Below are 15,903 nucleotides of genomic sequence, written 5' to 3' on the forward strand. Positions count from 1 at the left end.
GTCCTGTATGACCTGTGCTAAGCTCATGTCCTCAGCTTTATGTCTGTTTTCTCCCTCCTCCACCCATGGTGCTCCAGCCACATAGAACTCCCTTCACTCCTGTATGGGGGGGGGCCCTGCCCCAGGGCCTTTGCACATCCTGCTCTGTGTTGGAGCTTTCTTTTACCACTGTCACTACCACTGCTAGCCTAATTCATTCATATTCATTCTTCAGGTCCCAGATTTGATGTCATTTCCCTAGGACACCTTCCTTAATCTCCAATTCCTCAGGTTAGGTGCATCACCTATGTTTTTTTTGAGACCAGGCAAGCATCACCTATGTTTTTGAAGCAAGCTCTCTTGTGTCTTTTCCTCTCCTTGTAAGGGTGCTAATCCTATCATGAGCACCTCCTCCTCATGACCTCATCTCACCCTAATTACCTCCCAAAGACCTCATCTCCAAATACCACCATATGGGGTTTAAGACTTCAACATATGAACTCTGGGGGACAAGAACATTCAGTTCATTTCAGCAGTGGACATGCTAGTTTGCATGGCTTGATTGCTAGCCTGCATTGAGGTCAACCTGTTACTGTTTGTTTTCATATTTGATCGATCATCTGAGAATTTGAGACGATAATGTGGAATGCAGGAGTACATACATTTTGCTTTACTGAGCTCCAGAAGCTGCATAGATTTCATGGGGAAACCTCGGGGTCTTTGGTGAAGAGGACGGAATTCAGAGGTGGCAAATACGATAGCAAACGAAGCAAGTCCACATTTAAGTATTACAGGATTTCACATAAAACTTTAGATTTATGACTTCTCTTGAAAGATGGCAAGATCTAACTCAGTCATGATATGTGAAAATGACTGAGCAGCCGCTTCCCATGGCTGGTCATTTTAGTCCCCGTCTGGTTTTGGTGGGGTTCCCTGGGGAGCTGACTCTGAGATGGGGATTTGCAGTCAGGAGTTTTTTTTGGAGAGTGGGGAGCTTGTGGGGAGGAGGGGGGAAGGACTGGATGGAGAAGCTAAGTCGTGATGATGGGGTAGACCAGTCACAACCAAGAGCTCAGCCCATCCCACAGAAGGTAGGAAGGTCTGTCTGGGTTGTTCTGCCTGAGGGCGGAAGCCAGACTTTTACATCCCCTATCGAACATTACTGGATGTGGGCTCTCCTGGGAAGGGGCATGACCTTGGGCAAGATAGCTATTTTTTGTTGAGGGCAGTCCCCAGAGAGTGACCTTGCTTAGAGGCACAGCTGAGAGCCACACCAGACAGCAGTGTGTCAGTCCTGCAGGGGCATCTGGGCAGCACCCCACAGCATCGCCCACCCCCCCCCCCCCGATCCCCCCCCCCCCCCCAGCCCGGGGCCAAGTGCCGCTTGTCATGCGTAGTTGACCCCCTGCTGCTGTCTCATGGTTGAGGCTGTTTCTCTTTTACCTTTGTCTTTGGCACAAGTCACCATGAAGCACTCAGGGAAGGATGCCTGTTTCAAGAAAAATGGGAGAATACACTGGTCCTTTTGGAAGTGAAGATTATTCATTTCTACAGGATCAATTTGCAAACACCGCACCCGCTCCACTGATTCATAGGACTTGCCCAGCCCCTGTAAGTATGGGGGCGCATGACCCCTGGGAAGGCTTGGGCAGAGCCTGGAGTCAGGGGTGCTCTTTAATTCGTGGTCTTCTCCTGGGAGGAGCTTTTCCAACAGAAACCAGGGTTCCTTTGACTACACTGTTCTTTGCATGTATGCCCAGGATGGACCAGGCCTGGCGGGAAGGGCTTTTGAATGGAGTTCCTCTTTTTTTTTTTTTTTTTTAAAGATTTTATTTATTTATTTGAGAGAGAGAGAATGAGATATAGAGAGCACAAGAGGGAAGAGGGTCAGAGGGAGAAGCAGACTCCCTGCCGAGCAGGGAGCCTGATGTGGGACTGGATCCCAGGACTCCAGGATCATGACCTGAGCCGAAGGCAGTCACTTAACCAACTGAGCCGCGCAGGCGTTCCTCTAGAGGCATTGATTCTGCAGAGGGTTCCCTGCAGTGGGTTCTCTTGTTCCAACAGAGCAATAACATGTGTACTTTGGCAATAACGTATCACTCTAAAATTCCGTGACTGGAAACAGGAATGATGTATTCGTTCTCAGGATTCCACAGTTTAGGAGGTCCGACAGGACTCCGCTCTGCTGCTCCAAGTGATGTCAGCTGGGATCACACGTGTGGCTACGTTCACTTGGGGCTGAGTTGTCCATGTGGCCATTCATCCCGTGGGTCCTCTCTGCACGGCTTCTCATCCTGCCAGAGTCTGGCTTAGGGCAAGGAAGCAGAAACTGCTAAGCTCTTTATTTATTTTTTTAAAAAGATTTTATTTATGTATTTATTCATGAGAGACAGAGAGAGAAAGAGGGAGGGAAGCAGAGGCAGAGGGAGAAGCAGGGTCCCCTTGGATCAGGGAGCCCGACACAGGACTCGATCCCAGGACCTTGGGATCATGACCCGGGCCTAAGGCAGACGCCCAACCGACTGAGCCACTCAGGTTCCCAACCCTTTAAAATCTAGTACTGGAACTGGCACAGGATAACCTCTGCCACATGCTGTTGGTCAAAGCAACTCATAAGACCAACTTGGAGTCGAGGGGAGGCAGAACACACCCTTCAGTGGAGGAGTAGGAAGAATCCAGCTGAAATCACTGCAGCCACGATGCTCGCCTTCTACAGATTTCTGATGAATCACTATTGGAAGCACATAAAAGAGGACACAAAGCCAGTCCCTGGCTCTGGAAGCACACTTTGGAAGCCCTTTCCTGCGCTTAGCAATACTGGCTATAAATGCCCTCCTATAGATATAGAAAGACAGGCTGGCTGTCTCCAGGGAAGAGTTTTTCCAACAAACCCGGGGGAGGAATCAGCAGTTCTGTAAATTTCAGCATCAGGAGATTTTGACGTTTAGCTTCACATTCCCTCTGCATAATTTCATTCAATTGCTCCCAGTTGTGATCATCACCGTAGGTGTCACATCATCATTACCGTCATCAGCAGCGCTGAGCCTTTATTAGGCACCTAATTGCATGTGGTGCAGTGCTGGAAGATGTAGAGCAGATACAGGAAGGCTCAGTGCAGGCCTGCATGGCCAGTGCTTGAGGCCAGAGTGGAGGAGCCAGAACTCCGGGGGGGACACCAGGCAGGCCGGGGCCGGAAGCGTGAATGAGCATCCGAAGGCCCAGTGGGGTGGCGAAGGGCTTATGTGATAGGAGGCTCAGTGAAGTCGACTTAGTGTTGGAGACCCACTGCCTGGCATTCTGAGTTCAAGTTCTTTTGCTTCTGCCAGTTACTAAGGCTCAAGGTCAGTTTGCAGAAAATTAACTCCGAAAACAACCCATTTGCTGAAATAGGTCTGAGTGGATTCTGGTTTTGCTGCGAGAAGCAGAAGCAGGGGCAGGACATAGTCTGCAGAGAGAGGATGGTGAAATTCACACACGGCACAGCTCACGCATCTGCATAGAAATATGATGCAACCGGCAAGTGCTTGAGCCCAGAAATGGGAAGGACCAGTGCCAGCCTTCAGCTGTGCCAGACCCACAAATTTTGGGCAAACCAACGGCAGTATTTTAACTGGAATGAAGCTATAACAAATCTATAGGGCTGTGAACTGTGTAAGACTGTTGAATCACAGACCTGTACCTCTGAAACAAATAATACATTATATGTTTAAAAAAAGAAGAAGATAGTAGGAAGGGAAAAATGAAGGGGGGGAAATCGGAGGGGGATAAGAACCATGAGAGACTATGGACTCTGAGAAACAAACTGAGGGTTCTAGAGGGGAGGGGGGGCGATGGGTTAGCCTGGGGATGGGTATTAAAGAGGGCACGTTCTGCATGGAACACTGGGTGTTATACGCAAACAATGAATCATGGAACACTACATCAAGAACTAATGATGTAATGTATGGTGATTAACACAACATAATAAAATAAAAAAGATAAAATAAAAATAAAAAAGTCTATGTGGCTTAAAAAAGAAATAAATCTACAGGGAAATAGACTTCCATAAATCATCTGTAAATTCAGCAAATTACAACGTGAGCATCCAGGAAGATGGTCACTCAGCCAACGGATCATGCAGTGAGTTGATTTTTGGTGACTTCTGAGTACGGCTCTATGACCTTGAGCTCATTTTCTCACTGGTGAAGTGGAGATGACCGTGTAGTTGCTACCTCACAAGAGAAGATAACGTATGAGAAAGTGCTTGGGGAAATGTAAAGCAAATAGAAATATTAGTCTTCAAAGGGAGGAGTAAGTACATGGTAGTGGTAGTTGCCGTGAAGGTAAGTTCACAGAGAAACAGGGGTGAATCACTTTTGCCTCCGTAGAGTGTGAACCTGTCCAAAAGCTTCCTGTCCTCTGGGCCTTTCTGCACATGAGAAGTAGGTTCTCTTCCCCCTGGGGAGATTTCATGGTAGAAATAGATTTTCAGAAACTTCCATTGCCCTCAAAATGTTCTTTTTTCCAAAGTTGACTTCATTTCCATTGACCTTCCATCTTTCTCTCTTGCGTACTTGAGTCTACCTTAATGTGGGCCGGAAACTAGAGGAGGTGGCCATCCCGTAAGTAGATGGAAATTTTCCCTGAGTTACACAGTTTGCCTGGGGCATGTGGGATATTGAGAATGCCAAGTGGATCGTGACCAGATGTCCCTGAGTTGAAGGAATGACCATGCCTGCCATAGGCCAGTCCCAGGAACTCCTGAACAGACATTTCACTTTCTTCTCTGCCGTCTTTGGTGCAGGCAGGAAATCACCCACCGTGACTCGTGCTCTAATCCCTCCTTTAACTTTCACAGAAGCCCAGAAGGCCCCAGGCACTGGGCCAGTCATTGTGTTAAATGCAATGATATCTAAGAACTGTTCCAGAAAGAAGTGAAAAACACAAAACCCAGAAGAGCGGGGAACCTAAATCTGAGCCAGTCTCCCATATCAGATAGGGTTTCTCACATTCCCTGTCGACAGGTTGGCCAGATGATGCCCTCAGACAAGCTTGGCCCTGTCAGAATTGGCCTTTGCCTGTGAGGCAAGAGGAACAAGGTCTTGCAGGGCTTGAGGCAGCTGGGGGTGGGGGGAGACTCAACTCAGATTAAACCCTTGGTGGGGAAATCAGTTGGCCCATTTGCTTTCAAGCCACCCAGTGGCCAGGCCAGATGCTTGGGGCCCAGCTCTGTCACCTCAGAAGCCCAAGCCTCAGGACCAGTCAGGGGTTCTCTCCGCTGCGTGCCAGCAAATGTCCCTCTTCACTTCCGTAAGTACACCTACCACATAGTCACTCACCTCAGGACTTGCGAGCTGCTCAGAAACAGACAAGTGTAGGAAAACTGGTCATGGCTTCCCTGGGGCTAGTCCAGTGCTGGCGCTTTATGGGATGAGTGGGAGGAATTTGTGGGAGGGATGAGTGCATGGATCACGGTAAACACTTCCTACCTGTTTCAAAGATGGCCGAGAAAAAGGAAGTGAAGTACAGTTGAGGAGCTCCTGGGGCTGGCCTGGGTCAGGCATGATCGCTCCCTGTGAATAGGAGAGCTCCTCAAAGCAGTCTTTCTCCTCGACGCTCTTTCTCTGGGGGAGTCCATCTGGTCCCAGGGCTTAAAATACCATCTATATCCAGATGACCCCCAAATAGGTACGTCTGGCCTTGACCTCGTGTCAGGGACACTACAGGTGCTCTGCACGATCCCCTGAAATCTCTGTCCCTGGGTGATTCTCACCTGGCTTCTCTGTGCCTTGGCTTCTGACACACACAGCTGTGACTGTCCTGAGTGTATCAGAGCTGCCCATGGGCAGGTGCAGGTTGGGAGGGGCCTGGAGTTGGCACCTTCCCTTGGGCAGCCCTTAGCCAGGTGCAGCAGCTTGCTTGCCTCCAGGTGGGGCACCTGAAGGTGTTCCTCATGCCCCAGAGCACCCCTGCGCCATCAGACTGTAGGACTTCAGAAGCTCACTCTAGCTTGGCTGTTTTTTCTACTTCCTTCCCATTTCGAAGTGGGAGCACATCTCTTCCCCTCCCTTCCCCTCACTCTTTCAACTCATCTGTAGAGAGGCCTCTTCATGCTCCAAGAGACAGGTGTCAGCAGAAAGTAAAGAAATCAGACATTTTTCAATGATAAAAATTTAAATCATACCCAATAGTAAAAAAAAAATAATCCGGTAAATGCCATAGAGCCATCATGCACATCCAATAGTTACCAACATTTTGCCACACACATGGGAGCCTTGAAAGATGAAGGAAATGCTCTCTATCTTGACTGTGGTGGCAGTTACATAACCGTATTATGTTTGTCAAAACTAGTGAAACTTTAAAAGAGAGAACTTTATTGTGTATCAATTATACATCAGTGAAACTGGTTTTTTAGAAAATATCTTGGCATTTTTATTTTATTTACCCCCTTTTAATATGCTAGCATATTTTAAAGTAAATCCCAGGGCGCCTGGGTGGCTCAGTTGGTTAAGCGACTGCCTTCGGCCCAGGTCATGATCCTGGAGTCCCGGGATCGAGTCCCGCATCGGACTCCCTGCTCGGCGAGGAGCCTGCTTCTCCCTCTGACCCTCTCCCCTCTCATGTACTCTCTCTCCCATTCTCGCTCTCTCAAATAAATAAATCTTTTTAAAAAAATAAAGTAAATCCCAGACTTCCCATCAATTCATCTCTAAATAGTTCAGTATCTATGACTCTAAGAACTGAATATTTTCTTACATAACCACACGCCATTATTTTACCTCACGAAATGGATACCACTTTTTTGGTAATATGCTGGGTGCATCCTCCGGTCAATAGATCCCGTCAATAATCAGATTTCCCTTCCTGTCCCCAAAGTGTCTTTTTGTTGTTGGTTTGTACAAATTAGGATCCAGGCAAGGCCTCCACCTGGCATTTGGTGGTTATGACTCTTAAGTGGCTTTTAATCTAGAGAAGCCCCCATTGTTCTTTTTCTTTTAATCTCCCTCCCCTTGATTTGTTGTACAACCCAGATTAGTGGTCCTGGAGAATGTCCCACATTCTGCACTTGTCTGTTTGCTTCTTCACGAGGCCATTTTCTTGTCACATTGTCAGTAGGTGAGTGTTAGCTGGAGGCTTGATTAGACTCGGGTTCATCTTTTTTGTGGTCAGGATATTTCATGGGCTGTGTGTGTGCATTTGCGTTTCGTGGGGGAGGGGGCACACGATACCCAGTTGAAAACCGGCCTTTAGATTTCTAAAGCCAATCCTTGGTGAGGACTGGAATGCACAGACACATAGCTCTCAGATCGAGGAAAAAGCAACATGATGTAAGACCAGGTTTTTGTTTCTGAAATAAAAAAGGATGTTTCAGGCTGTGGGGAGTGGATAGTTGGAGAAATGGGTGCACAGATATCTGTGATAGCAGAGAAGGGCTCTGCTCCCCTCTCCCCTAACCATCAGGGGGTCAAGAAAAAAGTTTGTGGAATGAAAGAGTCCAGGAAGCTTGGGCCATGCTCTAGACAGATCCTAGAGAGGTGGCAAGAGCCCAGGCAGAAAATGAGATGCTGGGGCCCAGGGGGGGCTCAGCCTCAGAAGCCTCACAGATGCCCCTGTGGGCCAAGTGCTACCGGTAGGGTAGCTGCAACATCTGGTGGCCAATGACCAGAAGCATGTTTCCACCTTCCCTATCACCTTGGAACCACATGTGCCCCCGGCCCTTCTGGAAACAGGACTTAATCCTGGAGACAATTTAGCCAAGAAATGGACTGGGGTGCCTTTCTGCCAGTTGAATGGCACCTTGAAAGGAAGTTTAGGGGCACCTGGGTGGCTCAGTCAGTTAAGTGTCTGCCTTCGGCTCAGGTCATGGTCCCAGGTCCTGGGATCGAATCCCGCATCGGGCTCCCTGCTCAGTGGGAAGCCTGCTTCTCCCTCTCCCACGCCCCCTGCTTGTGTTCCTTCTCTCGCTTTGTCTCTCTCTGTCAAATAAATAAATAAAATCTTAAAAAAAAGAGAGAGAGTTTAGATGATGTGATGCTCCTGTTGGTATAATAAAGAATTTGACGGGCTTTTCTTTCTGGTTTCGAGAGGGAGCCTCTAAATCCTTGGAATTTCCTGAGTAACAAGAGTGGTTTGTTATTCGTGAGCCTCTTGGGTCACACTTGAGTTTATACTAAGAGATAGGGTGATTTCAGGATAGCGGCTGGTCACCAGAAAGACCAGTCATGGAGTTAGAGGGTTGGGTTTTGGGCAAGCCTGATCGCTGGGGGTGGGAAGGAGGCTGGAGATTGAGTTCAAACCTGGCCAATGAGTCGATCAATCATGCCTATGCAATGAAACCCCAGTGGAAAGCTGGACGTTGAGGATGCGTGGAGCTTGCTGTTTGGCAAATGCATCCATGTGCTGGGAGGGTGATGCACCTGATTCCATGGGGAGAGAGCACAGAAGTTCTGCATCTGGGACCTCTCAGACCTTGGCCTCTATGTGTATTAATTTTGCCGGTCCCAATTTGTATCTTTTATAACAAAACTGTGATTCTAAGTATAGCACTTTCCTGAGTTCAGTGAGCTCTTCTAGGGAGTCATCAAACCTGAAGGGGCCACATCAATGCTTGAGTCTGTAGCCACTCGAGTGCAGGTGGCCTGGGAACCCCCGAAGCGTGGCTGGTATCTGAAGCCAGGGCAGTCCCGTGGAGGACAGAGCCTTTAGCTTGTGGTAACTGTGGGTGGTTGTGTCAGAATTGCGTCGTAAGGCACAAGCTGGTGTCAGAATAGCTACCACAAACACAAAGTTTCACATCCACAAAGGAGACCCAAGTACCTCAGAGGCTGGATTTCAAGAAGTTGAGGCAGGTACAGCAGGTTTCACAGGACTTGGGACGTAGGAGATCCTCGGTAAATGTCCACTTTTATGTTTTACTATTAATATAGTTTTTGGGCAAAGTCTTAATGGATGACTCTTTCCTCAGGGAAATTCGAGATCTTTCGTTCTACTGTGTCAACTTCCTTTTCCCAGTGAGAGCAGGAGTGGGATGGGAGATAGGAAAGATTCTTGAAAGATTCATCTTCAGGGGCACCTGGGTGGCTCAGTTGGTTAAGCATCCAACTTTTGGTTTCGGCTCAGGTCATGATCTCAGGGTCGTGAGATCAAGTCCCAAGTCGGGCTCTGTGCTCAGCATGGAGTCTGCTTGAGATTCTGTCCCTCTCCCTCTCCTCTGCCCCTCCCCCCACTAGTGCTCTCTCAATAAATAAATAAATAAATATTTTTAAAAAATGTTCATCTTAAGCTTTTGTCTTTCTTTCATGACCATCCATTCATTCAGTTAATTTATTCACAGATTATGCTTCCTCTGTGCCTGGTACCATCCTAAGCCCTGGGAGGTAAAAAGTACTGTCTTCCTGGTGCTTACCTACTTACTGTGAGGGTGTCAGGCATGTGGAGGGAGACCAGTACGCATGGTATCTTAGGTAAGAAGGGGATGAGTGTTGATGGGGTCAAGTGGTACGGGGTCTGGGGGATGGGAGTGCTGGGTGGACGTTACAATTTTAAGTGCGAAAGTCTCACTGAGAAAGCATCTGCTGAGCCAAGACGGAGGCAGGTGAGGGAGTGAGTCATGGGGATGTTCTGGGATGTGTGCTCCAGGCAGGAAAGAGCCCTGGTGTGTCTGAGGAACACGGGAGATGGGTATTCAGGGAGCAGAGGCAGCTGGGGGAGAGTTGTAGGTCCCAGATGAGGGACCTACAAGAGGGACTGGGGATGGAAGGTGGACAGGGGCAGATCTCATAGGGCCTCAGGGCATTGCAAAGACTTTGGCTTTGACTCTGAATGCGGTAGGGGAACCCCTGGAGGTTTCCGAGCAGAGATGACTTGAGCTGATGAGGTTTTTAAGGAAGAAGAGGCCTGGGAGATCAACAATAATATGTGAAAACTAAATTTAATTTTCCATCCTTCAGAGTTGAGCTTTCTCTCTTACATTGATTTTGTCTTAGTGATAAATATGGATGTGCTGTTTTTCCTTTTTTAAATTGAAATACATTTGACATATAACATGGCAAAAGTTTAAGGTTGATTTGATACATTTATTTATTTATTTATTTTAAGATTTTATTTATTTATTTTATTTTAGAGAGAGAGCATGTGAGAGCAGGGGGAGGGGCAGAGGGAGAGGGAGAGAGAGAGAATCTCCAGCAGACTCTGTACTGAGCACAGAGCCCGACATAGGACTCCACCTCATCACCCTGAGATCATGACCTGAGCCGAAACCAGGAGTCAGTCGCTCGACCGACTGAGCCACCCAGGTGACCCAGATTTGATACATTTATATATGGCCATATGATTGCCATCATAGTGTTAGCTAACACCTCTAGCACATCACATATTTATCATTTCTTTTTTTGTGGCGGGAATAATTCAGATCCAGTCTCTTAGCAAGTTTGATGTTTATAATACAATGTTATTGTCCATAATCACTCTGCTGTGCATTAGATTTCCAGCACGTATTTATCTGCAAGTTGCAAGTTTGTACCGTTAAATGACATCTCTCCTATTCCTCACCCCCAGTCCCTGGGATCTATTTTTCTCGTAATTCCGTCCCTCCTAACTCCAAAAACATGATATTCATTGCACTGGATTTCCAAGGTCATTTTGGAATGCATTTAGAAATATAGTCTCAGCATTTGTGAAATGATTTTGCTTGCTCAAATCCCAGGCTAAAGACGGGTTATGTGACATTGCTATATGCTACCTTTTGGAAATCTGCTGATGATCACTTTAACAGGACAACCTGAGTCTTTCAGAGAGCATTTGGGAGCCCACTAAAATGCCCAAGCATGAGGACTTATTTTACCATTCAGGTCATTGGTACTTATTTGGATACTATTTACATAGTAAATATTTAGGTACTGAATTGTCTTTTGAAATTATAATCAAGGTCAACATTTCCAGATACTTTAAAATTGTTTTTAATAATGGAATTTCCAAACTGCACAGAAAAGATGTAGACTGAACACCTTCATAAATTGCCAAAGCTGAAAGCATCCTACAAACCAAACATGCCAAGATGCTTCCTAACACTAACCCAGCATCATCGAAAGTAAGAGCACCTGCGTTGACTCTCCCTGCTTCACATTTTTGTGCACGGACTTCTTGAAGTAATGGAACTTTGCTAGAAATTGGTTGTGAATGTCTCCTGTTACACTTGTTTCTGAGAATGATTTTCCAAGGGGGTTTAATTATTTCCCGCAGTGTGGAGCCACAAATAGAAGACTGTCTTTAGGATTGTTTGCTGGTTTTTGCTTTTTAATCAGTAGAAGAAGTCATTGAAATAGTCATGGAATGTATGATCACTCACCGTGGCTTGGAAGGAAAGCAGCAAAGAACATTTCTGAACACGGGTGTTGTGCATAGTACCCTTCCTCGGCTGGGCGACGTGGGTGAACATCTGGGTCCTAGAAGGGTATGACACCAACCTTGTGAATTGTGTGCTTAATTTTTTTCTAAAATTTCTATTGGTTTCAATTAAATTTTTCCTGGGACCAGGTAAAAACAAATATATATATAAAATAGTGAAAAATTTCCAATATATTTTTGCTTCAAACGTTTAGCTTCAAACAGAGAGAGAACAGTTTTATGAATTTTTATGTTCTTATCTGGCAGCTCCAGCAAATATCCACACAGCTAGTCTGGTTCCATCCATACTCCCAGCCTGCTGAGTGTTGTGAAGCTAATCCAGACAAGAGATTATTTTATCCATAAATACTTTAGTATTGGGGCACCTGGGTGGCTCAGTCATTAAGCATCTGCCTTCAGCTCAGGTCATGATCCCAGGGTCCTGGGATTGAGCCTTGCATGGGGCTCCCTGCTGGGCAGGAAGCCTGCTCCCTCTCCCTCTCCCCCTGCTTGTGTTCCCTCTCTCGCTGTCTCTCTCTCTGTCAAAAAATAAATAAAATCTTAAAAAAATACTTTAGTATGGACAAGGGAAGAACTTTTAAAAACACACACACAACGAGATAGAACAAGGGCAATGTGTTTTGGCTCCTGGCTTGCGGACCGATGCTAATTCCAGCATTATTTTATCACTTACTGTTGACTTGCTCCTTGGGACATGCTTGCCCCATTCAGTAACAGTGGATACATTAACTATTGTTTATAAATTCTGGGACTGTATTTTGAGGAGAGGATTTATTTATTCAACAAAAATGTACTAATTCCTACTATGAGCTACAAATGTGCTATGCCCTGTGGACTCAGAGATAAAAACCCAGAGCTGTGAGAGAATCAGGCAAATCAGCCTTGATAAGCTCCCTGGCAGAGGTGTGTATGGGTTGCTTTGTGTCTAAGAGAATCTTGCTCACAGTTTAGAAATGTACCTTGCTCCTGGTCAAATTTCAAGTGTTGATTATTAACTAATTGATATACATAATACACAGCCCATTTCCCATGTCTACGGGTTGATCACAAAAACAAAACAAAACAAAAAAACAAACAAACAAAAACAAAAAAACAGTCCAGAGATGTCTTTCTCAATGCGTTCAACTCCAATGAAAGGCTTGAACTATTTCCTTTCGGCTCCCTCCCCAAACAGCACACATGTTGTCTCTGGTTTGGTAGCAGAAACACTGAAAATGAATTCTGTACTTGGAAGTGAGAGAAGAGCCAGAGAGGGAACACAGGGGGACCGCTGAGAGGTAGCAGGGGCCTCCCTGAGCGGTGGGTGGTGGGGCGGGGGTGCTAGCAGCCACCTGGGTTTGGAGATGGAGTGACTGAAGAGTTGTCCAATGCCTATCACACACACACATACACACACTCACACTCCACACACACACACACACACACACACACGTCTCTGAGAGTTCCGTTTTTATCATCTGGGGCCCATCAGTCTAGTGCGAGTGGGTGGTGGCAGCAACCCCTTAGGCAGGGGTCCCCCACTTTGACCCCTGATTCCCTCCCCTCTATTCCTCCCTCGGATCCTGGCACCAGTGGAAAAAGAAGACCAGATCCGTGTTAGAAGCTGCTGCTCCCTGGCCTGGGGAATGGAGACCTGACCAGTTCCTGGGGCTTGCCCTCTCCGTGTCTCTGGGCTGGGGTCTCAGGGCTTGGGGGGCTCCTGCCTGTGTGCGCGGCCTCGTGTGCTCAGCCTCCTGGGGCCTTGGGCAATATGCTTGGGCCCGGGGCCCTGAGCGGCTGAGCCGGTTAATTAACGCTGGTACCCAGAAAGCCCCATCTGTTCCCAGCACATTGTGCTGCCCCAGTCCCCCACCTCCCTGACTCCCAGACCAGGCCGGATTCCTGGCCTCCCACCCCACGGTCCCTGGAGATGTTCCCTCCCTTGGTGCCTCGTCATGGGGCCACAGTCAGCTGTCGCAAGTCTAGGTAAACCTGCTCTCTAGCCTGCCCGCCGGACAGGCAGGGACAGGTAGGGTGGGTGGGAAGGACAAGGAGAGAGGCAGCTCTCTCCGGTGAGTGCTGGGCCCTCCCTCAGCTGCCCGCAGACCCTGGGGCCACTTCCCTTTGTTGGGAGCAGGCACAGCCCCCATGAGGACAGTTTTATGGCAATCCCAAAGTCTCAGTTAGGTTCCCCCAAGGCGAAGCCTGAGACAAGGGCTTGGGTGTAGGTGGTTTATTTGGGGTGGGGAAGGGGCTCCAGGAAGCAGGGGTGAGGGAGAAGGGGTTGCCAAACAGAGGGGAAGGTCCGTTATTGAGATTGCTGATGGCTGCAGCTGGGATCCTGCAGGGGAGAAGGAGGTCTTGAAGAAAGTCATTTCCCAGGTGGGTTCAGAATGTGTGAAGTCTTTCTGGGCATGCCCATCACCATCCAGATGGACAGGTGAGGGTCGGGGGACTGTACGGAAGCCCTGAGTTGCATTGTGATGAGTTCTAATCCAGACAGTGGGTCCAGATTCTCTCTCTTACCTAAAGTGACCTAAACTCATCTAGTTTAGCGAATATTGGTTGAGCAACTCCTACTCTATTTAACGGAATCTTCAGGGATTCTTAAAGCATGCCGCTATTTTAGGAAGCACTAAGAAAAAAAGCTGCCGATTAAACCATGGTACCCTATCAAATATAAGACACTTTCCTAGTTCAGAGATGAGAAAGCTATGAAAACAAAGTTGGTCTTGGGATAGGCACGGTGTCCACTGCACCTTAGTAGTAGGGGGATCGTGATACAGAAACTGTTTTTGCTCCTGGGAGAGGAAAACCCCCACGCACCATCCAGGGAGAAAGCAGTAATAGCAAGGGAGACTAGGAGGGGGAGAACAAATCAAGTGCCCCAGAGCACAGGGGAGGGAGAGAATAATTCTGGTGTGAAGGAGTCAGGGAGGCCTTCCTGGAAGAGGGGATGGTATGTGAGCTGGCCTCGGAGGATGGCAGGGTTTGGACTACTGGGAAATGGAGGGAAAAGGCACTCTATGCAACGGAAACAACGTGGAAAAAGGCTCAGGCTGTCCTAGAAATGCAGCGATTGTACTTGTCTGGAATGTGGAGTTTGCGGGTGAGCAGAAGAAAAAATGTTGAGAATTAGAAAAGCAAAGAACATAATCAGAAATGCTACGCCTAAGTGTGTTCTCAAGAGAAATTCTTCCTCAAGTGTACCAGGAGACAAATATATCAGCATTTAGAGCAGCACTGTTAATGATGGCAAAAAAAAAAAAAAAAAAGAAAAAGAAAAAGAAAAAGAAAAAAAGAAAATGTTCAGGGGCAAGAGAAAGAGCAGGGAGGAGACCCTGCTCAGGATGCTTCTTTAGGGCTGAGGGAGAGGTGTAGGGAGGCGGGAGCAGGAAGCCTTTAGGGACTCATTCAGAACAGACGGCGGGGAGGGAGCAAGAATGGATGTCACCCTGGGGGAAAGGCGACAGGACTTGGTGGCAGGGAAGGTGGGGCCAGGCACTGACTGAGAACCTGGAAAAAAGAAAAGGGGTTTTTTTTTTTTTTTTAAGGGGAGAGGGAAGGAAAGCTGACTCATCTGGTCTTACACATGAAAACTTCCAGGGCACCGTACCTTGCATTTAGCTCAGTTGGCTTCTGTGACATGGTTCTGCTCTGTTTCTCTTCTGTTTCTCATTAGCTTCTCTGCCCTGTTAGCCTGCAGGTAGCTGCGGGCCCTGCCTTGGGGTCAGGAGGCTCCTGGCTTTGTCTGCGCCCTCCCTGGGGGTTCTCATTCCAATCCTGAGCCCCGCCTCCGGCCTGACCTCTCTGACCTCCCATCGTGTGAGGGTCCCATAGTCCTCTCAATGTAGCATTTCTCGAAGGAAACCCCTCATTGTTCCAGGGCCGCATCCACAGAGGGGACGGAGCACCACCCACATGATTACCTAACCCACAAACTGGTCTTCCTTTCGCTTCCCCCATCCAGCCAGCTTCCCTGACCTCCCCTGTGTGCCCCTTCTCGAATTCTCTTGGCTCCCCTTTGGGGTCTGGGCGTCACTGTGACGACCAGCTCTCGGGTGTGGCCTGACGGCCGCACAGTGGGACCCTCCTGCTTTCTGCCCAAGCTGGCGGGGCTTCGCTTGGCCATTCTGGCTTGTGTGTAAACTTGGAAGTTCAAGGAAGCTAACCTTCCTTCAGGAGAACCTTGACCGGTAGGAGGTGGGAGGTGATGGGTAAATATTTCCTCCATCCGTGTTCTGAGTGGATGTTTCTGGGGTTCCCACACATTCCCTCCGCAGGCCCCCAGGGGATCTAGCCCCCACTGTCCGCCATGGCAACCCGCCTAATGACACCCCCCTTGACCTGACTCCTTCTCTCCTCTCCCCAGCAACCCCCCCCATTGCTGTTTTTGGGATCACTTCCTACACTGTCTGCAGAATAAGCGCTTGTCATAGGCCCTGATTTTGGCGGGGGGAGCCCATGTTCAACACCCCTTATGTTACAGCAGCTCCTGCAGTTGCTTCACCTCTACTCCAGTTCTATTTCCCCGGTCCCCCACATTGTAGCCAGGAT

This window comes from Callorhinus ursinus, unplaced genomic scaffold (genome assembly GCF_003265705.2).
Source record: "Callorhinus ursinus isolate GAN/ISIS: 27379988/994484 unplaced genomic scaffold, GSC_fseal_2.0 scaffold1, whole genome shotgun sequence".
Lineage (NCBI taxonomy): Eukaryota > Metazoa > Chordata > Mammalia > Carnivora > Otariidae > Callorhinus > Callorhinus ursinus.